General features: G+C 36.3%; 1 long non-coding RNA gene and 1 pseudogene across 2 annotated transcripts; both read right to left on the bottom strand.

Moving 5' to 3' along the window:
* Positions 1-1,466: 1,466 nt before the first annotated feature.
* Positions 1,467-17,128, bottom strand: LOC148730746 (uncharacterized). 2 transcript variants are annotated; one of them, XR_016001007.1, is made up of 2 exons: positions 17,028-17,128; positions 1,467-3,509 (listed from the first exon to the last, which is right to left on the bottom strand). It is a non-coding gene; the product is annotated as an uncharacterized LOC148730746 (long non-coding RNA). The 2 variants fall into 2 exon arrangements; XR_016001008.1 differs by lacking the exon at positions 17,028-17,128 and adding an exon at positions 16,065-17,021.
* Positions 17,129-23,172: 6,044 nt separating this feature from the next.
* Positions 23,173-25,057, bottom strand: LOC148730745 (uncharacterized; annotated as a pseudogene).
* Positions 25,058-25,939: the final 882 nt, after the last annotated feature.

Genomic DNA, 25,939 nt, shown 5'->3' with positions numbered 1-25,939 from the left:
TAAGATGACATTTGTTACCATGTATCAGACGAAAAAACAGTTTTCAAAATTTCCAGACTGCATTCTGTACCCAATCTGCAGTCTGCATTTTGTCCCTAGTCTGCATTTCGTAGCCGGTTTGCAGTCTGTATTTTGTACTGATCGATAGCTAAAATGTCAATTCTGACCGTTCACCCGACGTCACCCCAGCAGTTCAAAATAATATCAAGTACTTTCAACTGTATCCGGGAGTTACCCATTGGAAATTGATTATCTTCAAAACTTGTTCAAATGCAATGTATCCATGACTTATTCACAGTTTCCTGTGATTTTTTTCATGATTTACTAAGCCCTTCTGTGAAGACAGCTGAAGTTCATGAATATTCATGGCATCAAAAATAGTATAATGTGGAGTCCTCATCTTTCCTTATTTGGTCTCATCCTTCTGTAATTTCCAAATGCACGCATTTTTTGTTGTTGTTAAACACCTCGCTTTTCCCAAAGGAAAAGTATATATTTAACGCCCTCAAACAGAAAAAGAAATGGGAAATCAATTAAACAGCTAAAAAAAAGGGAAAAAAATGACAGTGAAGCTAAGGGTCAGCAGCAACTTTTTCCTTTCTAGAAACGACATGAACTAAAATGTTATAATGTGACACTTGGTAGCAAGAGCTATTTTAAATCATTTGGCAATCAACATAAAAGGTCTCATTGTTTCCTAACAATACTTGTCTGTCTGCATATTGGTTGAAATAACATGAGAATAATGACACAAGCCCCATAACCCTGGCGATAAAAAAAGAAAAAAAAGAAAAAGAAAATGCTATATTTTTGATCTATATTGGCTCGGATTCACCTTGATTGTGGACTGTCTTTTGTTTTCCATCGCCAACTATGGTGGCCAAGCGCCCGCGTAACGTAAGCGGTTTCTTACAAATGTAACTCTAAAATCGGCGTCAAAGTTTATAAAGAAATGTATGGAGAGATTTTTGATAGTTCAAAAAAATTCGGTTAAAAATTTACAGATGGAACGTTTGCCAGTAGTATTAAAAAAAGGATGTCTTGGCACAGTTGCAATGTTTTTGCCTTTCTTACCCCCCCCCCCCCCCCTCAACTACCAAAAAATATACCTCCGTTGACCACTAACTCGACGATCGACTCTACGGGCACGAAAAGTTTGAGGTTTTTGTTTGGCCTCAACAGTGGCTATTCCATATTCTTGTTTCTGTTGAACAATGCAGTGGTTTACTCTTGTTGGTGGTTAATACCGTATTAACCACCAACGGAGGTTAATGCAAAGGTATCGTGACCTTGGGAATTTTGCGGTTGACCTTGGGATTTGGGTATTTAATGTTAGAAGTTTTTTCTACCACCCAGTTAATATTTCTTTATTTCTTGGCTTGGATTCTTAATACAACTTTCATCTTTCTACGACTAGCTCAGGTGTCAATACTATTCAATTCTACGCTGATTAAAAATGCTGTTCCCCAGCGCATTAAGGCGACACTAAAGGTGACACTACTAGGCTGTCAGTCTTTTTGCATCTTCATCGTTCTATCTCATCAGCCAGCGAATCGCGTTAAGTTACATGCAACAGTTCCTGCATACTAAGTATGCGCCTTCGAGTTGTTTACGAAGTTACAAAATCAGCTGGATAACTCAGAAAAATTGGCAGTCTGTTTATGATGAGCTACTTGTCATTGACAAACTCACTATATTCACCAACCTCCAGTCTGCGGCTGTAGATTCATATCTACCCTTACATAAGATAAAAGTGTGCTCGTCTGATAAACCATGGATTACCACCAAAATCAAGTCTCTAATCCGCAATCGCCAGAAGGCTGTTCCTTACAAAGGTAAGAATTCTGAGGTTTACAAAGTCTATTGGAATACTGTGCAGATTAATTGTTCTATCGCCAAGAGGACCTTTTAAACCTGAAAAGTAGCTGCCTTAAGATCTTCGAATGTTAAGCGTTGGTGGAGCAAAATCAATAGATTGAGTGGCAAAGGGGGGAGTACCTCCCCCTGGCATCTACAAATGTTGGACGAACAGATGTCAAATGAGGTTCTGCTTGCCGAGCGTTTCAAGTAGTTCCTCGGCAGCCTCACTCTTGACTTCTCTCCCTTGGAACCTCCTAGTCCTAGCATGGTTTACAATGTCCCTCCTGGGTTCCTAATTCATGAACGTACAGCATATCACGCCCTTAGGCGGGTTAAGGCTAATAAGTCACCCGGCCCTGACCCAACCCTCAACAGGGTATGGTCTGAACTCGCCTTGGAGCTGGCTCCGGTTGTCTGTGACAATTATAATTCTTCGATTATTCAAGGGTTTATCCCGCCCCAACTAAAGCAGTCAATTTTGTGTCCTGTTCCTAAATGCAGCCCTCCAAAGGTGGTTGAAGAGGATTTGCGCCCAATTTCCCTAACTTCACAGCTCGCTAAGATCTTCAAGGGATTTACCTACTCGTCCATGCTCTCCCAAGTTCAACATCAGCTTGACGAGAAGCATTTTGCGGTTGCACGTAAATCTACTACTCACGCACTGGTCTACTTCATGTACGTCATCCTCGAATCACTCGACAGGGAGGACATGTACACCAGGATTTTGTTTACTGATTTTAGTAGGGGGGTCGATCTTGTCGACCACAGCATGCGGTCGGAGGAGATTGGTGTTTATGAAGCCATTGTCTGTTGGGTTGGCGCCTTTTTGGTTGGCCGGTTGCAACGTGTTAGGATTAATGGCCAACTGTCCTCGGCCATCTCGCCTCGTGGTGGTATCCCACAAGGTACGCACTTGGCTCCCCTTCTCTTCGCTATACTTGTGAATAGCCTGGTCAGTGAATGGTGTGCTCGTCTTTAGTACGCTGATGACCTCACCATCCTGGAACTTATTCCCAGGAACTCCAATAGTTGTCTGCCCATCATCGCATCTAATGTAAATAAGTACTCCCTGGAGCGCAATATGAAACTAAACCCTAAAAAGTGTAAAGAGATGGTCCTTGACCTTCTCAGGTATAAATCAACATGTTCCAGTCCTCTACTAATAGGGGGGCGCCCTAATCGAAATGGTATCCCAGTACAAACTATTGGGGATCATAGTTTCTGATGACCTTTCATGGAACGCACATTGTGAGTACATATACGACAAAGCTACCGAACGCCTCTACGGGTTGAGGATTCTGAAGAAGAGTGGACTTTCACCTTCCCAATTAGTATCTGTATATTGCAGTACGATTCGCTCTGTGCTCGAATATGCGTCCCCTGCATGGGCGCAATTCCAGCCTACCTAAGTGACCTTTTAGAATAAGTCCAGAAGAAAGCTCTTGATATTGTCTTCCCTGATCGTTGTTATAGTGACGCACTGCATCTTGCTGCCCTTGAACTCCTTAGCGATAGGCGGCAACAAGCTTGCGTGAGTTTTGCCAAGTCCTGTCATATGTCAGAAACACTTACTAGTCTCTTTCGGGTTCCTCTGGTTTACTACCACGGTTATAATTTACGCTCAGGCTCACAATCGGTTCAGGCTTCTACTGGAAAATGCAAAACATTTAATGATTTTGTGAAGTCTGTCAAATTTCAAAATATATGTCGCGACCGCCCCCTGTAATTCAATTGTTACTGCAATAGGGTTGAATAAACGATTGATTGTTTGATTGATTGATTTTCTACCTTAAATTTCAAACCTTTTTACGGTTAAGATCGGCCAGAACGGAAACAAGATTGATAATACAAAAATCATAATTAACCTATCGGAAGAACTAGAATCATTCTTGAAAAGAGATATTAAGAGAAAATGGCCTTAGAAGACTTACACAACAACAAAATAAACAGAAGATTCTGAGAAGGGGCGTTCACAAGTACCACCCCCAAAAAATGCTACGTGGTCTAACAGCACATTATCTAATTCAAAATTCAGTGCAAAGATAAAAAGGTATAAGCTGTTTACACTCAGTGTCACCTTAAAGAAAGGGGATTGACATAATCAAAAACATAGCTTACCGCGAAATATACTACAACAAATTCCATTTACCGTAGAAACTGAACATCTCCTTCATTACCAAATTCACAACGTTACCACAATAAGAAGGTGAGAGAAATTGTACTTAGATGAGACCGTCAAAAGGAAAGGGAAATAAACAAACTGCTTTCTATAATTTTTACATTGACTGGCTTAAAGTAATCATACACTTCTATTCCTTTTCTTAACTCTTAAATAAAAAAAATCAAGTCTAAAAACACACTTGACGAAAAATCTCGCTAGATTTCAGTTTTGTCTTTCACCATTAAGGTTAAGTTTTAAAAGGTAAATGACGTACAAAAAGCAGAAATGAGTATGGCCAAGAATTAGGGTGAAAAATTTTATCTAACTATAGTACGGAGATGAGCCATCTTAAAAAAATAGATTTGAAAAAAATGAAAAATCTGTTTTGATTGATTGGATTTTAAAACATGACAAAAGATTGGCTGAATTAAACCAATTCCAATGCCAAGATCACAAGAATCTGTTAAGTACAATGGTTCAAGAATATGAGAAAAATAATATCGCAACTCCTGTTCCAAAACCAAGGACTATTAGAACTAATATTACATTCAAGGATAAAGCACTGAGTGAATTTACTAAATCATTTAAAATCAGTATTCGTAGTGATAATAATGCTTTGAAACAGTTGAGAGAAACAAGGAAAGCGATTTTTCATATGTTAAGAGGTCAATTCTTGGAAATGAAAGGTCTTAAGTTTGTTGAGACTTTAAAAATTACTTTTAGTAAATGAAGGGTGGTGAAGATGAATTTCAAAGTGCATTTTTAATTCATATTCAAAAACTGTGATTAATGAGGCTGATCTTGAGAGGGATCCTAAAAGTTCAACCTCTGAACTTATTAATAGAATTGGTAATTGGATTTCTAAAGGATCTGGATGGAGACAATAGATAGATTTGATCAACATAATTATTATAAATATTGTTAAATAACGGCGAATGAAAGGGTCTTCATACATGCAACTTCCAAGTGAATTAGTACTTACAAAGAGTTTGATAAAATAATATGAAGAATGAAAATAATGAATGTTTTAGATGGTGCCATGTGAGGCATCTCAATCGGCAGCAGAGACTAATCTACAAAGAATCAGAAAGACAGACAAATAGTTTGTTGACGAATTGGATTACTCAGGTGTTGATTTTCAAGTTTCACTGAAACATTACAATAATAAGATTGAAAAACAGAATGACATCAGAATTGATGTTTTTGGTTATGAAAATAACCTAAACATTTGAGAATGAAATGAGCCTACTTATAATTGATAAGTTATGACAACAAGAGCCGTTATGTATTGATAAAAGATTTCAACAAGATGATGAGGCATAAAACCAAGCATAATGAGGAAATACTTTTGTACATGTATGTATTATTCACAGTGTTTTAGTAGTCAAGATATATTAAGTAAACATATGGAGATTGTATTGCTATAAATAGAAAGCAAAATAAAAAAAATGCCAGAAAAGGGTGAAAAATTTTTCTTTACGTCTACACAGACAGATTCCACTTCCATTTTGCATTTATGTTGATTTTGAGGCCACACACAGAACCTTATCAGAAGCACACAGATTGTTGTTATAAATGCTTATAAACTACTTTGTTGTTATGATGACAAACTTAGTTAACCAGTTCAGTATTTCAGAAGTGAGAATGCTGTGGAGAAACTTTTGAAACAAATTCTTGAGGAAACAAAATATTGCAAAGATATGGTTTATAAGCCTTTCAATAAAGCTTTGAAATGACTGATGATGAAGAAATTCAAGAAAGCTAAAAGTTACAATATTTGTACAAAACAAATACACAAATGAATGCATCAGAGTGGGAGATCATGATCATATTACTGGAGAACTCAGTTGAAGAGCACATCAGGATTGTAACTTGAAGCTTAGGCTCAATATTTAAAAAAATGAGGATTCCTGTGATTTTGCATAATTTGAGAGGTCATGATTCTCAATTCACTATGCAAAATATTGGTAAGTTGGTTGAAGAAAAAAACAAATTAAATTGGACGTCATTCCAAATAATATGGAGAAATATAATGGCTTTCACATTGAATAATAATTTGGTGTTTCTTGACAGTTTCCAGTTTATGAGCAGTTCTCTTGTAAAGCTTGTTGATAATTTAATTACCTGAAGACAGTTTCAAATACACAAGACAAAAGTTCAAGAAATATGAAAAATACAAACTTATGAAACAAAAAGGTGTTTATTCTTATGACTACAGGGACAGCTTTGAAAAATTTGAAGAAACACAGCTGCCACCAAAAGAAGAATTTTACTGACAGTTAATTCTGACTGGTGAGCACATAACAGATGAAGAATATGAACATGCTCAAAAAAAATAATGCTTGAAAGACATTGAAATTGAAAAATATGGGTGAATATCACAATTTGTATCTGCAAAGTGATGCATTGTTGTTGGCTGATGTGTTTGAAAATTTCCGAAAGACATGTTTGCAATTTATTATAAACTTCAGATTTGAATAAAATTAATATACAAATTATGAAAACAGCTCAGCAAAAACCACAGACATGAGAAAAGCAGTCAAACAAACTGTCAGAAATTATAATGATCAAATAATTGAATCACAGTTTGCAAGCAGACAGTTTCTCAAACCTGTTATAGAGAGTCAGACAGAATTGAAAAAGTCAGTTGATGAAAAACAAGACAGATTGATTCATTTGGTGAATTAAAGGAAACTCAGTTTGCAGTAAGAAAAGGTCTCAATGATATTACAGAAATGATCAGAGACATTATTACTTTAAACAGAGTCAATTACCTAGTAAAATAATGCCAGAGATTGAACCACCACCTACCTGCTAACATTTATAATGTTGATGAAGGGTTGTCTACACAAGACACTGAAGTGCTCGGTGACCCTTTGATTTTACAAATCAAGAGAAATTCAAGAAGCTTTTCCACTAGCTTCCATCACAATTATTAAGTGCACCTCCAGAAGGTGTTAAAAGAACAAAAAAGATTCTCCTCTTTTGGAGTTTTATGATTCAATTATTAAATCACATTAAAATTACAGAGATTCATTAGATATTCTAATTTATAAAAGGTGATAAGATGAAAGTCGATCAAGACAGGAAAAGGAATGGGGAGTTACAAACAGAAGGAAAGAAATGCTTATAAAATAGATAACGGACAATTATTATGGTAAATTGATGATAAATGTTCGAAGATTGATGAATGACATGGTTATTGAAGTACAAAAAGGTGGGCAGATTATTTAAGATGGTTAAAAGCCAATAAGAGTTTGATTGATTTAATTATAAAAAGAAGAAATTTATGTAGTGCTAAAGCTATTAAAATATTCAATAATCTCAATACTATTGCAAATAATTATGCCAAAAAACAGAGGCAGTGGAAAACAATCTCTAGCTGATTCAAAAGTATTCAATACAACACCAAAAGATTTGATTCAAAAGATTGACACTTCTTACAGGTACAAGACTTGCAGGACACAATAATGGTTGAGGTCACACTTGGCCCTTTTTTACCATAGTAAAGTTAAGTTTACCATAGTTACGTCAATTTGTAGTGTGACCGATGATTTTCGCTTTACTATGGTAAATGTAATTGGAGTGTGTCGCGATAGCAACCGCGGCAGGATGAAGAAAAGTTAACCATGGTAAAACGACCTGAAAAAGCATGGTTTATCACGCGTTTATCTAAACTTTGTTTATTTAAGTGACAGCTTGTCTACTCTCTTAGCATGGAAGGTCTAAAAGCTCCGGAAGAATGAAATAGTTGCGCTATTTCTATTCACGCGCTTTTTTCTTGTCTTCGGATCACGACGATCAACGCAGAAGCAACGTTAGACCCGGTTGTAAAACTTACCCAACGAAAGTCGCTGAAATATGTCAGACAAATTCAATTCAAAGTAAGTTAATGCTTTTACAATTGTTTCCTCTTCAAATGCCGCTTTTTTTTGTTCAAGCTGCTTAATTTGCGTTAGACTGCGTTTAGCTTGTGGTAAACGCTGTTTTCGATTGTAATCCTTTACTTAAATCTTTCAGCTTTCCATCTCGACGTTTCACAATTCCATCAGCTGCATTTGTAGATGATCGACCTCCTTTCCAACGCACACCTTACGTTTTCGGCCAACAGGAAAACAGTGTTTTTCCCGAATTTAACGTCCGTGGCATTGCCCCACAGTATCCGCTCAATATTCCTTTTCACCCCTCAACAGCAGCTTTGCCAAGAAACGATTTAGCTGTGGACCCGGCGTATTCCGCAGAAAGTGCCAAAATATCCACTTTAACCGAGCAGTCACGCATTCGTTGGAGTGATGGAGAGGTTACGTTGCTTATTGCAATTTACGGCGAGGAGTACCCTAGACGAGAAAGGGGAAAAAGCCTGGAGACGATGTGGGAAAGGATAGCAGCACGACTTGTCGCCGAAAGTAAAGAAATAAATGATTTTATCAGCGATAAGTCAGCAAAAAATTGCCGTGATAAAATAAACAACCTCAACAAAAAATACAAGACAGTCAAGGATAAAAGCAAACTAACAGGAGAAGGCAGCGAGGGCATTAAATCATTCCCAGAATTTGATGCTCTGGATGAAATTTGGGGGACAAGGGATTCAGTAAATCCCAAATACGTCGTGGAGGCAGGTACGTCCCACACTCCAATGACTCCTGTACCGAGTCCGAGTTCCTCCTCGGGTGGAAGTGCAAGTAACACAACGGCAAGTCGCGAGTCTGAATTAGATGAAGAGTCACCCCTGTCGCAGGCACTAGTTAGAAGCGGAGCTCGACGGGGAAAAGGGAAAGAACTAGTTGTGCAGCCGGGAAAACGCGCTCGACCTGAAGATGACGATGACGATGCCTTAACAGACGATGACGAACTAGAACAAGCAAAACGGCTATTTTTCAAAGACAAGAAAAAGCCAGGCTCAAAGAAGAAAAAAACCAAGCAGAGTAAAAAGGAGGACGAACGTGCTAAGGATCAAAACAAGGAAGAGGACATGCTGAAGGAGCTAATCAAGGCACAAACAGAGGCTGCAAAGAGAGCAGAAGAGGAAAAGAAGGAACTTTTCCAATATCTTAGGGAGTCTGACAACCGTACCCAAGATCTTGTGCTTGGTGCGATACGGGAATTAGGCGTAATCCTCAAAAAATGAAAGTTAGACCTTTCTTTTTCCTCTTGTTTACAAGGTTCTTCTTTTTCGTTTTATTGTTGTTGTTTTTTACCGTTACAGTTGCAGTTACAGTTTTGTTCCAGAGCTTTTGAACAATTTGCGAATGGAGTTTCCCAATTAATTTTTTTTTTCAGACTAAATATATAGGCAGGAATGGAAAGTAATAATCCACAGTTTGACCATAATCGTGACAGCACTTTTTCATGAGTATAAATGTTATGAATGGAGTTAAGCAAGAACTCATCAATAATTTCAGATTTGTCCGTTTAATAAAAGGACAGTCTATATAAAAAAAATGAGTTCATTCAGCGAGAAATGCAGTTAGAGCTTGCCTTACAATTCGTCCCTGCCCGAATGCAATTTGATCGCCGTCATCATCCCCATCTTCATCATCTTCATCATCGGAACTATGGTCATCTTCGAACTCGTCGGCCCTTAAAACGCAAATGTTGTGCAAAATACAACAGGTCAGGATAGTATGTGGAACTTTTGGTGTCTTTTCTTCAAGTGGCTTTAGTAGGCACCTCCAACGACACTTCAGCTTTCCAAAGGCCCTTTCTACTATTACCCTACTCTTGCTCAAAATCTTATTAAACTTGGCCTGATTTCGATTAAGGTTACGGGAATGGGGATAAGGACTAACCAGCCAGGGTAGTAAGGGGTAAGCAGAATCACCGATCAGAAGGGGGCGCACAGTTACTCCATTAATGCGTTTAACTGGCTCAGTCAAAATAAGGTTGTGCTCGGCTCTTTGGTACAGTGTACTAAGTCTCAATACTCTGGCATCGTGAATACTACCGGGCCATCCTGTGCTGACATCTATAAATTTACCAGTTGCATCGACTACTCCTTGCAAATTAATTGAATAGTTTTGCTTTCTGTTAAAATAATCTTCATGATTAACATGGGGTGCTTTTATGGCGATATGAGATCCATCTATCGCTCCAACAACATTTGGAAATCCAGCTAAACTTTCACTCCTCCTCATAGCCAGTGTAACATCAAGCGGATCATCTGGGAACTGTATAAAATCGTCCTTGTGGCGTATTAAGGCTTCCATAAAGTTTTCACATATCTTTATTACAGTAGATTTTCCTTGTCCGAATGTTATTCCCGTCGTTCTATATGAATTGCCGGTTCCCATTCTCCATAACGCAATTGCCACGCGCTTGTTCAAAGCAACAGCCTTTCGGAAGCGAGTGTTTTTCCTTGAAAGGTCTGGTCCAACCAGCTGGCAAATGTAATCAAATGTCTCCTTTGTGACGCGAAAGTCATTTTTCCACAAGGTAGAGAAGACTGGATTCTGGTACATCTCTTCAAACCAACCCTGTGGTCTGGGATATACCCACGCCGCTCTTCGTCGCCGCACACAAGTATGTCTTATCCTCCTAATTCTTCTGGCGAGAAGAGCAGAGATTAAGTCATGCTGCCTTCTCTTACGAAGAAAATACATGTTCAGGGCAATAAACCTGAACCTTTGAGCTTTCCGGATAGCAATTATAACAAGAAGAATAGCAACTATCATAAAGAGCGAGCGTTCAGAATCCATGGCGCAAGGGGGAAACAGAACATTTCTTTTCCCAGACGAACGTAACGCAAGTAAAACATGGAATGTCTGAACTTGTTTGTCTTTCTTATCAAATTGCAATTTGATTGACACTCTTTGGACAAAAATCCATCTGGGAAATGTTTAAGTCAACAAGCACAATTTACTATGGTCAACTTTTGTTTACTTACTTTACCACAGTTAAGTTTCTAATGTGACCTCAACCAATATTCAACTTAGAAATGAAGCATACTACAGTAGCAAATGTTTGACCATCTCATCAAACTCAAAAAAATTGATAAAAATGAATACAATAAATAATATTCATTGAACAGATATAATATTCATGATTAATAATTGGAGCATTGGATAATGCAATTGAAGCCTCTTTATTGGCTTAGCCATTACGGTATATGAGCCAATATACCATAATCTAATATCTATACATTGTAACATCTGGTTTCTTCTTACCAAATAAAGTCGAGAAGATTTGTCTAATATCTTGAGGTTGGTTTTTTATAATAAAACAATTATTCCACTCGTACTTGTTGGATATGAGATGATTATAGCCAACTCGGCGCTACACGCCTTGTTGGCTATCTATCATCTCATATCCAACGTGCGCTCATGGAATAATTGTTAATTATATCATAAAGTTTTTTAATTATTATGGGCATATTATACATGAAAAGAACATTTTATAAGTTTTTCTTCAAATGGGACTGGAATTGAAGGTTCTGTCACTCATGATTTTACATTCAAGCCTATTCCTGATTTTGTTTTGGATGAAAGAGCAAAATATAGCATTGCATGCTGTTGATTCACTCAGCATGAGCTACAGCTGGTACAGCAACAAAGTATAACTGTTACAATAATAAATTAAAATACAGCACTGATGATGGATCGACTTGGAATACAATCACTTTTCCAGAAGGAACTTTTGATTATCAAGATCTTGATCTGTGTATTAATGCTATTTTGAAATCAAGTGGACACAGTGAACCAGGGATTCAAATAAAACTATATGCAGAAAGATTAGAGTTTTGATTGCTCCTGAAGAGAAATTTTGAGTAGATCTCAGAGAAGGTGATTTCAATATTTTGCTTAGTTTTGACTAGAAAATACCCCCAGTGACTTCTTATGGAGATAAATTGCCAAATATTACAAATGGAATTGATGCTATTCTATTGAAAGCAAATGTATTTTCTGAAAAGCGTTATCAATAGAATAAGTTCAAATGCACTTTTAACAGTTGACATCAGCAACCTAATCCTCTCAGTTTTCCATTTTCAGTTGAACCAAGAATGAAAAAAATTCCAACCAATTAGTTTGTATTTCACAGATGAACAACAGACCGATCGATCTGAATGGAACTACATACTGTATCTCTGACTTTGGTTTTTCAAAGAGAAGATTGATAGTATACATATAATATGCAGAAACATACCAAAAACAGAGACACTGGAACATACAACATTCATCAAACTGGTGAAGGTTTAAGTGATTTATTTTCCAAAGTAGCAAGTGCGGTAGCTAGAAAAACAGCACAGAATAATTATTCGAAAAAAGGCTTCAACAAAAGTTGCAGAAAAGTGTGCTGAAAGAATTGGTGAAAAAACTGGACAAGTTGTCGGTGAAAAAATTTATGATAAATTCAGTAAGAAAGGCACAGGGATAAAAAAACCTGTCATTCAAGGAAAAGGTTGGGAAATAGCAAAAATAATGAAGTCAAGGTCAACAACATCAATATTCGTAATGGTTCTGACAGGTATAATGTGCATTTTGAAACTGATTTTTATGTCAGCAAAAGAGCAGATAATTAATGCACAATTTGCTGCTGCAGACAATATTGCAATAATCAAAGAAGCACAATAGTTTAATCAATCACCAGATATCAACAGGAGTCTGCATTTGAAGAATCTTGTTGAATTTACACAAATTCTTATGCAAAAGATGATGAACCAACAATTCTTCATTTCCAGACACAAATACTGGTACTGTACAGAAAGACAAATTTGATTTCAAACAGGCACAACATAATTATGAGAAACGACGCTGATGAATCATGCCTACTGTAGTAATATGTAGTATGAAATGTTATGTTCCAGCCAAATGCAGTATACCATTATGAAGGATTTGTAAAAAGTCAAAAAATTATTCAATCATCAACAGCTGCAGCTCAAGTTAATGTAGTCGGCTTTCACAGGTTTGGTTTCTTTAAATCATTTGCGGATCAAATTTGTTCAAATGGAAAAATTGGAATCACAGCAACACGTGAATATGATGATCATGTTATTTTCAGAGCTAATGGAGTAACTGATCCAGAAAGATTAATTATTACAAGATTCATTCCAAAATGGTATTTAATTTAACTAGTGAACAAATGTTTTTGAAAAATTACCATACGCCAAATTCTTGGAATTATTTGAAAGAAAGACTTGTGAAAAGTATCCAAAATCCAGATGGAAGTTTTATGATAAGTACAGCAATAAGAAACCAAGACAAGCCATGTGTTCATTTGGGCTCTCAATACAACCAAAAAATATTGGAAACCATAAGAATTTAATCCATTTGTTTTTGATACTTATAAAGTTGGATCAAACATGGCTGGTGCAAAGTGAAAGGTGGTGTTTTTTATCCACAACAAAGAATGAGACAAGACAGAGAAGTAGCAAAAACATACAGAACATTGATGAGATCCACCAAGCAATTTCACGATTTTCTCAGCTGTGGCCCAACAATTAATGTTAAATCATTTGGAAAGCTTTAATGCATTCTATACTTAGATCTGACCAATCAAGAAGTTGAATTGAAAAGTGGAAGCACAAAACTTGAACTACATTATACACTGACTGCTGTAGCAGCAAATAGCTACTTTTCGTATGCTCTTGTGCTTCAAAAAAAACTATCTGTGGATAATGTGTCTGAAAAAGCTAGAGTATAAATGAAAGTATAACAAATTTTATTTTAATTATACATTTTAGTGACAACATTAATTTCTCATCTAAAATGTATCTACAAAATAATTAAAAAAACAACTTTCTACAATAGATAAAAAATTCACAGTAATTTATACATCAGGATGGTCAAGATTCACAATTTCTCATGTAGAAGAACTTGATGAAAATGACAAAATAAGATTCAATAGTCATTTTGGAAGATGAAAATAAGGGTAGTAAGGCCATTTAAAACATGATTTCTGTTTCATCACAAAATTCTATAAAAGCATACTGCAAAACTAATAGAGGCAGTTTAGTTGCAATTTCATACCAAGATTTTCATGCTATTATTGAAGAAAAAATATATGAAATATTACAGTCTACATTAAATAAATACAGTCAAAATACATTAAATGCAAAAAGACCATCTTATGCAACTTCTACTTTAACTCCATCTTTTGATGCCAGACCAAAACACAATTTAAATTTACCAAATTCATTTTCTGATGATGATGAAGCTAGAAGTAAAAAATAAAAATTATGCCAAAAACTTTCATAATTTACCACACAAAATAATAATAAATTAATAAAAAAAAAGGAGGAAGTAATTCATATATAATCAATTACGAAAATGACCATGGTGGAATTTACACAAAATGATCAATTATATATATAAATTGTTTCAAAAAACAGGTCTTTATAAATTTTTCATTCGTGGCTATTTAAGTGAAGATGATTGATGTCAGCAATGATGTAATGATTTTCACTTTCTTATTTGGAAAAGATGGCAGTTCACTGAACACTATCAATTACAAAAAATCAATTCAGCCCATGCAAAGCATACTCAGGAATCATTAATTGAACACAAACCAGTTACGTACCAACAATAAGATGTTTGACATTAACAAGAAATGATTTAAAACCAATGATCCCGTTATCTATCATAAACTTCAACCATATCGATTCTGAATGAGATAAGACACAAGAACAGAACTTGAAAACCTTTACAAATTCTATCGTGAAAAATACTGTTTATTGAAAGGAACTTTCAAACATTTCAAACAAGTGAACTTGATTTGTGAAATAACCAGTTCTATTCTCATTGTAAGTGGGACAATTGCTGGAGCTGCTACACTCAACCCAATAGTTCTCAGTTCAATCACTGAATCAGGCGTAGATTGAGAGCATACACAAAAATGAAAAATTATCCAAGAAAAATAAAATATTAATGTGCAAATTCACATTCACATCATATGAAAAAATGTTGAATGAAATGAGATCATATGCGCCTGATTCCAACTTCAACAACAAACACTTTCTGAACCAAACGAAACTACCAGTACTTGGAAACATAGTCAGATAAATGACAAATATGAAAACAATTACAGAAAGAAATTCAGCACAAAATAGATTTTATATTATTTCCTCTTTCCTCTAAAGGCTTATTCCAAAATTGGTCATATCTTTTCATCATTTTCTTCCATTTGGTTGCTTCAATATGAGCCTTAATACCAATCAAAGAGAAAATCTTGTTTATCGCAAATTTCATGTTGATCGTTCTTTTCTTTTTTGCCCTTCCATTCATCAAGAACAAAAAACATTTTTTCTATTCTGTTGATGATGTCTCTGTTGATCTGAATATTATATTCTCTTTCAATGTCAAATAATTTATTATTCTCTCAATACGATGCTTTCTGTGAATTAAATACTCTTTTTCCTGAACTTGAATTTGGTAGTCAATGAATTCATTCACAAGTCCATATCCTTCAACAAAACCACATTCAACACAAATGAATTGATAACCAACACATTGTATATAAGAATTTAAGCAGCAACCTCTTCATATTCGACAAGTATTTCCATACAAAAAAGACAAACATCTTCTCCAAAATCAACCAAACCTTCATAAATATTATCTCCACATATTAATTTTTTTCAATTTCTTTTCTCATGTCAGTCTTTTCAATCTTCTTCAATCTGTCTACAAACACCACAAATTATTGTTATTTTCCAATCCAAGGTGAATAGTTATCATAATAACACATACTATATTTTAACAATATAAATTAGTTTTACATACATTTCACACACCATAACATACAACATCATCTTCAGAAACAATCTCATTATCAATCAAACACTGCTTAATCACAGCAACTTTGTTACCTTGTAACTAAATAAAACTCTTGTCATTATTATTCAAAACATTTCCACCACATTTACATACATTCTTTTCAAAAAAGAAACCATTTTTTAACATCATTTAGACTCATAAAATTATTGAAACCTTCAACTGTAGTCACACATATTTTTCTATTTCTCATTATCATCATTCATGTATGAGTATTTTTATCAAATTGCAGAAAATCCATCTTGCCATACAATCAGTACATACAATTTTTAACCACTTACATGTATCATATTCAATTTGTGTTGTAAGATTTTCTAAGCATCCTTTTCCAGAAGAAATCTTTTAATTATCTAGTCTCAAGTTACTCTGATCTTTATCTTTAAAATCAATTTTCTTTCCTATTGGAATCAAACCATTAAAACATTCATAAACAGATCTATAAGCAGCAGCAGCATTATTATTAGATGGATCATATTCAACAATAGAAAGTTCTTCTGGACAATCTTTGGGGTAACACCACTGACCAACCAATATGTTTTCCTTGACCATGAATACAATTATTAAAGTTCACAAACATTTTTATCTAGACAAGCAAAAGCATTCTTTAAAATCTGGATGCTGACGATAATTTCTTCCATTCAGTTTCATAGAATCCGATTCTAAATCTTCTAAAATAATTCGGTTAACGTCAACAGGTAAATTTGGATCTCTTAGTTTTAGAATTGGTTTTAAACCTTTATCAGTAACCAAAAATTTACGACCAGTAAAAATAACTTTTTTACTTTCCATATTAATTTTTATAATACAGAACGCGATTTACCCTTTTAAGGCTTTCTTTCCGTATTAGCCACCAACAAGAGTAAACCACTGTATAATTCAACAGAAACAAGCATAATTATGAAATAGCCACTGTCGAGGCCAAACAAAAAAATTAAATTTTCGTGCCCACAGCGTCGATCGTTGAGTTGGCGGTCAACAGAGGTATATTTGTTTGGTAGTTGGGAGTAAGGAGGGCAAAAACATTGCAACTGTGCCAGGACACCTATTTTTCATGTACTTTTGCCGCAGCGAGATGCCATTATAACAACTGCTGTCTGTGTACTACTGTAAATAATAATATTTAAGGTAAAAAAAAAAAAACACTTCATTTTTCCTTTGCTTTGTATCAAGGTAAGCGACCCGTCTAAGCCTTTATAGCTGGCAAAGATACACTGAAAAGCAAAAAATTAGAAACAGATCGATACCTGTATTCCTGTGCTTGGTACCTCACTCGCCGGAGTGGAGGCCCATAGCGAATTGTTTGCTCTGTCGTTTTCCTTTCCAAAGAACGCAAAACCAATCCTGAGCCTTGTAGTTAAATTCTAATTATTTCCCTGGAAAAGATAGTGTGAAATAAACCGTTCTGCAAAAATGCCTTGTCATAGGCTCAGTGTGGGAGTTGAACGCTCCAAGTAATGGGTCTTTGGTTTAATTCATTTGGATTGTTTTCGGTTATGTGAGTGCTCTCCATTTCCATCGATGCACTGGCTCAATATTCTTGTCTTTGAATCGATGTTATTTGCATTATTGTACAGGAAAGTGTGAGAACTATGAGTTCACCTGTGCAAATGGAAAGTGTCTTAGTAAATGGAAGCGTTGTTTGGACGGAGATAACTGTGGTGATAACTCAGATGAACATCAGTGCCGTAAGTTTGTTTTATTACTATGATCCCTTTCTTTCTTTCTTTCTTTCCTCCTTTCTTTCTTTAGTTGTTAAATAATAATAATTATGTACTGAATATGGACCAGATAGAGAAAATGAAGGCTGTTCCTGTAGTTATATCTACTGACTAAATAGGATGATTTTCTCAGTTCAGCTGCCATTTAAGTCGATGTTATTGTATTTGTTTGTTTTAATTTGCAAAAGCCAGGAGTAGAGCAAATCTTAGCTACTAAATACATATATTGAATTTGAGATTATTTTCTTTCTTTTTATCATTTTCGAATCATTCACGTGGAAATGATAGCTCAGCGTAAGTGTTCTCTTTTTATCTTTTGACATTTATCTGCTTCATGCATTCGCTTATTTAATCATTTCCTTATATTCTATTTCATTTATACTTTTCTTTAACTGTTTCAGTACAATGTTAATCACACTGTCAAAGAAAAGCCTTACAGCTAGTTACTTGGGGAATTTACGTGTATGGGCGTGGAATCTGTTTCAAACCTTTCTTTCTTTCAAAAAAATATAATAATAATAATAATATACGTTTATTGAGGCTCCCCCTTAGGGGCTTTTCAGCCACAATGTAGACTAACTAAGGGCTTAAAAATCCCCACTGGCAGGAGGCAGACCAGTAGGCTATTTACAGAGCGCAGCCGAGGAGTTGAACCAGGGGCAACCGAGAACAAATCCAGTGAGTGGCAGGGTGAAGGACTTGAACCCGGGACACCGGATTACAAGTCCAGCACCCTAACCACTCGGCCACGCCGCCTCCTGAAAAAAAGAAAAAAACCGAGTGTGTTTCCTCCTCTTAAAATGAAAAGCATTCAAATAAATTTGATTAATTTTCTGACATTGCATAGGAAATAACTTTATACTTTCTCCGGTTTTCTATGCTGTTTTTTTTTAACATGTACGTCCGTGTAATCACCGGTGAATGCCATTTAATTAATTATCTTACATTGTATAGGAAATAACTCAATAATTTCCCTTTTGTTCTATGCCTTTTTTCTTTTTTTGGTTCTTCCTTTTTTTTAACATGATGTGGCACGATCGTGTAGTTAACGGGGAATTTCACTTTTCTTTCATTCTTTCCTATGTTTTTTTTTTTATGTACTGCGCCTTGGAAATATCAGGAAGTAAGTGCTACTTAATTTTCTTAATGAAAATGTTACTACACATATCACATGACCAAAAAGCTGCTGACCACCCTTAGTCTGTACCCTTTCTACCAGCTGAACGCCGATAGGGACAAAAGAAAAGATCAAGAGATGCTGCACTTCATTAAGAAATCAAGATCTGTGTATCGGCTCGGAAAACTAGTCGTGTTTCAAGATTGTACAATGAATCCAATACTTTGCTGAATAATTTTGCTTTACCCTCCCTTCAGGACTCCTTTAGTTTCGCTTTTGCTTTGATTTGAATAGCGAATTATAGTTTCAATTAGGTAAAGAGACTAGGATTGGCTGTGTGTTGTGGCATCTACTCAACTTCATACGAAATTTAGCGTGTAGTTTTTCCTCTTTATTCTCTACAAAAGAGGTGTCAAAACGTTGCCACCTTAGAATGTGGGAATAAACAGTAATATATATTTAGATATAATTATAATAATCAGTGTCTCATGTTCCTATGTCGATAAGCTCTATTTTGATAATCATCGAGTAATTAACTTAACGAAGCTTGTTTTCGGGGAAAGTCTTGGATACTTGGTGCTCTTCTGCTAAGAAAATTTCGTATTCAACAGATGCTTTAAAATATTTCCGGTCTAAATGGCGTGCTATTTTAGTTATCTAGTTATTTGTTTTTATTCATTTATTGATTAATGCGTCGATTAATTCGAAGCTTCAACATCCCGCCGTGCGACCCATGAGCATTTGACTGCCGTCCATGCCCTTATGTAGGGAAATTTGAGCCTTGCCTGGTTTGGGTGGAGAGTTTAAACCGGAAGTTTCAAGTCTTTCCAGCAGAATACAAGTGTTTTACCTTTTAATATGGAGTTTAGTAAAGGTGAAAAACTTAAATCTAGGCTCTAACGCTTGGTAGGCATGTAGGAATAATATTGACAATCAAATCCACCACTTGGATGGGGAATTTGAACACAATTTTGGTCGGAGGGCCGCAAATTTAAACAAACCAATCTTCAAAGGTTCAAATGCCCGGAGGGATTTTGAAGTTTCAAACTGATCGTCACATATTCATTTATTGGTTCAGTAATTTTTTTTATCTAGTCTCTCTAACTTTATTGTTGTTCTGTATTTCTCTACTCATATGCCGCACTGGTGAAATAAACTAGCCTGTGAGTGACTTTTAATTAGACTACTAAAATTAGTGATTTACCTGTTTATATTTGTTTCTGCTACACTTTCCATAATCATCCCTAAATACCGCAAACGTGCATGAGAAGATGACGGTGAGAGTTTGACTTTTTAATTCCATTCGTTGTAAGAGAAAAATAAAAGACTTATCTCGAAAAAAGTTTGTGAAAAAAAAAACTAAGTTAGCATGACATAAGTATAAATTATAGTTGAACTGAACATTGTGTTATAATGCTTGATTTTCTATCGTTTTCTCTGCTCTCCATATCGCCCACGATGGATCAAATACATGTAATTGCATCAGGCGGTAAGTGAAAGCTTAAAACTAAATATTGTAACGAAGATAATACGTATCTTTATGTATCTTTCATTTACCGTATCGAAAATAAAGTAAACAGGGTGTTGACATTTGCTTAAATAGAAGTCAAGTGATGGAAGATCTTATGCTCAATACAAAGATAAAAAAAAAAAAATAGGTGAAAAATTTTCATAAGTGACACACGTACTGTACAGTTATTGAATAAGCAATGTCGTAGGGTCCATTGGCTAGTCCGGCATTTAAACAAAGTTTTGCCTTTGTTTAACAAAACTCGTTCTAAGCCATCTTCAGTTTATCTGAATCAGTTTATATGAATATCTATTTTTTTAAACAGTGTCAAGGGGGCCGAAAGCTAATGGTGGAAGGACATTTCCTTAACTAATAAAATTAACCCTCTTACAGAGAATCTTCGAGGCCCACTCCTTGCGTAAAACCGCGGTTTGGGTTAAACCTGTTCTACATAGCCGGCCCTATGCATGTGGCTAAATCCCAATGGGAACTTAAAAGTATTTCTTTTACCATCCGTCATGACAAGACAAAACAGGTCTTCCTACACGTTGTTGACTTGTTTTTTCATGAATGCGTCATGTTCGTGAGGTTTTTGTTTGTTCTTGATGATTAGGAATATGACAAGGAAATTGTCATGTGTTTTCTCAATGTTTTCGTCATTTTCTTCTGACTCGCAGTACTTATTTTTCTGCTGTTTGCAAAATGTCGAAGAAATTCCCCCAAAATTTACTACGGCAGCAATTTCCACAATTTCCTCAACTCGATATAGCCATTGGAGAGAGACTGGGGCTAAGTTATCTAAGCTAGTTCGCCAATCCAAACTGAATTTGATGCTTCTTACAATTCAGTTCTTGAGCAACGAGGGTGATAAAATGCAACCCATGCATAAGATACAGCAGATTGTCTCGAAATTACTTTAGCGAGGTTAATGTCTGCTCTGTTTCATACGAAATTAATATATCTTATGAGACGTTTTACTGCGTAGTATCGCTGAGTATTTTTAAGAGTTGTGCCGTATCTTGACGAGCCCGTTGGGCGAGTCAAAATACAAATAACGAGTAAGAAATCCTCAGCGATACTACACAACGAAACGTTTAATAAGTTACTTATTATCCCAAACGCCAAATTGTAATTTGAGTGCGGGCGAATTTTGCGGACATTTCTTTACGCGAATGCGTGACAGAAGTAGTACGGAATTCGCACTTTGTCGTGTTGCTGTTTCTGTTTTGTTCTACAAAATGATGAAATTTCATCGTCGTCTAACTGCTTTTCTTCGTTCGATATATCCGATAAACTTGGATCAATATTCGCCAGTCATTCCGACTCTTCCTCGTCAGAAAAATGACTTCAATTCTCCGCCAGTTTTTGTAACTTCAATTCATCGCTTGTGCGATGCGAGAAAACCTGTGTAACCAGTTCTCTGGAGTACAAATACCGCGTGATATTTGTACCCGTCGTAGGCGTTATTTGTACTCTACGGAGCGTAGTTGGATAATAAAATAGGGTAAACAGTGACAAACCTGATAGAAGAAAAATATCTCCCTGATTTAAAAAGTTCGAACCATGAAAGATATTTATTACAATGAAATGAACTGCAAAGCATTATGGTATGTTAACTTAGAGGAGTCTCTATAAAGAAGTAGCATTTATCTCATTTTATCTATTTGCGTCATAATGATACAGTAATCAGCGGGCGCTGTCGACCTTGATACACTTATTGCATTAGCTCACTTTAGCAATGATTTCATCAATAATTGGAAACAAGAGATTCTTACTATTTTCCATCAGTTCAATTCTGATAATTTTGGAATTTTGTACGAAATAAGAGTTATCTTGCCACGATTTCCGTTGCTAAATACCCCGGAAAAAAAAAAAAAAAACACTATTGAGCGACGGACATTCCAAAGATAAAGTACAAACAAAAACTTTCCATTCCGGTCAGATGTGCAACTAATTCCGAAATAATTTACAAAGCCAAAACAGCAGAGTATTTTTTTTTCTAATTTGTTTCTTCCTCCGCTCATATATTTAGCAAACTTATCATCATTTAGCATAATTAATCGAACAAGAACAAATGAAGTGAAAATCTGGCAATTTCTTCAAGCGTCCTATACACAGTCAAACCTCTGCCAAAACAGCAGAGTATTGTTTTTTCTAATTTTTTTCTTCCTCCGCTCATATATTTAGCAAACTTATCATCATTTAGCATAATTAATCGAACAAGAACAAATGAAGTGAAAATCTGGCAATTTCTGCGAGCGTCCTATACACAGTCAAACCCCTGCCAAAACACCAGAGTATTGTTTTCTTTGATTTGTTTCTTCCTCCGCTCATATATTTAGGAAACTTATCATCATTTAGCATAATTAATCGAACAAGAACAAATGAAGTGAAAATCTGGCAATTTCTGCAAGCGTCCTATACACAGTCAAACCTGTCTTAAACGTTAACGTGCGGGAAATAGCTTTGTAACCGCTCCATGCAGGTTCCACAGAATAGGTTACTATAAGGAAACGATAAAAAAGTCATTTGTACCATAATTGACCAATCCATGTAAAAGAATTCGACCAGTAATAGTACGTGCATTGATTTCGGGAATTAAATATCGATTCAATTCTACAGAGAGATCATACTTAATTTTATTTGAGTGGTCCGCTTTAAGTGGCTGTTCGATCCAGGTGAAAGACAATGCAAACGGGCCGTTGGGACTCAGTAAAGGCTGATCACAACCGCTAATGGAAGTGATAATTTTACATTGATTAAGGGGTAAAAATTTCGGGACTTTGATAACTGATCAACTAATACAGGGTGACCTCTACTATGGTGCCTCTTAATACAGGGTTCGACTGTATTCAGCAAAAATGCTTCTGTTAAAAAGTTCGCTTTACAAGGTCGAAATATTTTCGAATTTCTGACAAACAACTTTGTCACTTAAGAAACAAAGGGAAAGACATGCATCAATGTGTTGCCTACAAATATCCTGTGTTACCTTGGATTGTTCTTCATCTATTAATCCTCAAGGCATCTAGGCCATTAATCCAACAATAAGAGGAATTTTTCAAATCCTTAGCCCATATGATAAATCCATCTTCATTAAATAAGATTTATCATTAGTGCAATATTCTTTCTTTAATTCAACTAACTCTTTTCTTTTTATTACTTTCTTCTCCTGGTAACTGCTTATTACAGCATGTAAGTATTAGTCTAACGGGTTAACCCACTCGATGATGAAATGTTGAATGATAACAATTTTGACAAGTTTTAAGTCAATTAAAACCTATTGATTTATGTTTTTATTGTTTCCTTTTTTTTTTCTCTTTTTTCTGTTATCAACTTAACTGACCCTGTGACAATAAGGCTGTAAGTAGCCATTATTTTTCTTTTAACCCTGTAATGCATTATCGGTTTCATCATTTACATATTAAGTTAATTAAGACAATGTTATTAATCATTTTATTTTTATTCATTTGTAATTATTTAATCCAAAGTTTATAACTTATTTCATTATTTCGTAAATAAGGTTGTGCTTATTCATCATGGTAAAGTACAATAATAATAAAGTATTATGGTTTGTCTCACGATATGGTCACTTATGATGTAGATCGCGCCCGTTCGACTGCATCCGGCTAGTCTTCATCAGGTGATAAGGTAGACTGGTTTCGGGTCTTCTTATAAAGCAGGATGCTCCGCTGTGATTGGTTGGTATTCCACAGCTGGGATCCGCGCGTTTTAATCCTTGATGTTGGTATATGTATTTACGGTATTTAGACAGGCCAGCCCAGTTCAGCTTGAAGCTGGTTTAAATAGGGCCCTGTACATCCCACCATCCCACCCCAGAGGAAGACATCCATCACACAGTAAACTCGTGTGTGGGAAATTAACGTCTCCTACCCCCAACTCTGCAGGAGACGGGACCTCCATTTATTCGTCCCTATCCGAGAAGACTAGAATATCTAACCATTTCTTGATGTTATAGAAAGGTAGCAGATTCTTCTCAATGATTTTAAGACCTTGAGTGTTGGTCCGGCCGGAGCTCGAACCCTCGACCTCCCGCACAACAGTCCAGAGCACTATCCATTGGGCTAACTGGGCGGCGGTCAGATGAGACGCTCTCTCGGCAGTCAGCTGTCGTACGGTTCTCCTGTTGTTGTGTTTCTTGATCGTGGCCATCCACCCTTCAAGAATTTCTATTCCACTGTCTTCATCGATGTTCTAAGGATTAAATTTTATGTGAATAGCCCTTTCACCCTGCGAGTTTACCAGTGAGGATCTCGATCAATAAACCTAACCTCATTTGAAAGCGGTTGGTGTCCGGTGACGGTTGTAGGCGTGCTATGAAATGGCGGAGGTCTGGGTACAAGCTAGTCGGATGTCTCGATCGTGTTCCATTATTCTGTCTTACATTGGTCTTCCAGTCTCACCGATGTAAACTTTGCCGCATTCACAGGGAATCCTGTAATCTACATCGTCTTGTTTGGCCGGATCAACAGTGTATTTTGCTCTTACCAGCTATGTGATCGTATTTTATGATTTCCGACTTGAAGACAGCGCGTACGCTTTGTTGTTATAGGCAGCGGCGAAGCTGTTCCGATAGACCTTTAACATAAAGTAACACTACAGTGGATTTGAAATCGATTGCGGACTCGGAAGCGGCGGTAGATTTTCTGATCTTGGTGACTTTCTGCAAGAAAGAAATAGGGTAATCATTAGACGTAAGAGTGGATGAAAAATGTTTCTTTTCCTTAGAGATGACAGAGCCTTTTGTTAGGAGGCGTTGATACGCTCGTGAAGTTACTTAACAATACTATGTTTTACTGATTGTGGGTGGTGTGAATCATACGATAAGTATTATTAGTGTGTGGGCTTCCTATATACGATGCTGGTGAGGCAGCCGTCAGGATCTCTTAAAACTGCGGTGTCGAAGAGCATGTGGATCTTAAAACGAAACTCAGAAGGTCTGCGATTTGAGCAGGTGTTAGCGCCGTGTGTTCTGGGAGGCTGGGGTCCTTTTACAGTTTTCGCAATGCGGCTTCTACACCGGCGTTTGCAGGGACGTTGGTAAAAAGGGACTCTACGTCGAAAGACACCATGATCTCGTCGTCTGGGAATCGCACCAATCACAGCTGGGGAGTGCCAACCAATCACAGCGGAGCATCCTGATTTATAAAAAGACTCGAAGCCAGTCGACCTTATCTCCTGATGAAGACTAGCCGGATGCAGTCGAAACGTCGCGATCTACATCACAAGTGACCATATCGTTAGACAAACGATAATACTTTATTATTATTAATTCATTGTAAAAAGTTAGAAAGTGTAAGCGAACTTTTGTAGAGGGGGAAGTGTTGTAGCTAAAATACGGATTGTTTCTTTCGGATACTGCGAGCACAAAACGTTTTCGGCCGTGAGTTTTATTAATATAGTGGTGAACAGCATAACTTCGAGATGGATTTTAATAACAAGGGACATAGTATGTAAAATGTACCTTTTGACTGGGTGGGAGGGTCGGACGGGAAAAACAATTTGCTCGAGGTCATGCTCGTGCAGAGAGCATGACCTCCAGCAGAGGGTCAAATATTGTCTCATGTGCTCCTAACAAACTCAGTCACTAAGCCTTTTATCACATGACCACTAGGTGTTGAAGATTTCGAAACCTTTGTCGTAATAGATAGGATGTACTTGTATACAGAAGAAAGGCACGCACTGCACACTCGGTAAAACATTCTCCAGTAAAAATATTTCTCGTTATTACTGCAGGTCATAATTCATCGAGAAGTTTTACTCGTTTTCTCATTTCCTATACTTTTATTTCAA

Source organism: Stylophora pistillata, chromosome 5 (genome assembly GCF_964205215.1).
Source record: "Stylophora pistillata chromosome 5, jaStyPist1.2, whole genome shotgun sequence".
Lineage (NCBI taxonomy): Eukaryota > Metazoa > Cnidaria > Anthozoa > Scleractinia > Pocilloporidae > Stylophora > Stylophora pistillata.
The sequence above is the reverse complement of the archived record's forward strand: the minus strand, read 5'-3'. Positions and strand labels throughout refer to the sequence as shown.